Raw genomic sequence first — 289 nt, forward strand, 5'->3', positions numbered from 1 at the left:
TGGCCACCCTGCTGGGCCGCGACCTGGACACCAGCCTCAACGGGCGCGTGGACCTGCAGCAGTTCCTCAACGGGCAGAACCTGGGCATCATGTCGCAGATGAGCGACATCGAGGACGACGCGCGCAAGAACCGCAAGTACCCGTGCCCGCTGTGCGGCAAGCGCTTCCGCTTCAACAGCATTCTCTCGCTGCACATGCGCACGCACACGGGCGAGAAGCCCTTCAAGTGCCCCTACTGCGACCACCGCGCGGCGCAGAAGGGCAACCTCAAGATCCACCTGCGCACCCA

Source organism: Myotis brandtii, unplaced genomic scaffold (assembly GCF_000412655.1).
Source record: "Myotis brandtii unplaced genomic scaffold, ASM41265v1 scaffold35, whole genome shotgun sequence".
Taxonomy (NCBI): Eukaryota; Metazoa; Chordata; class Mammalia; order Chiroptera; family Vespertilionidae; genus Myotis; species Myotis brandtii.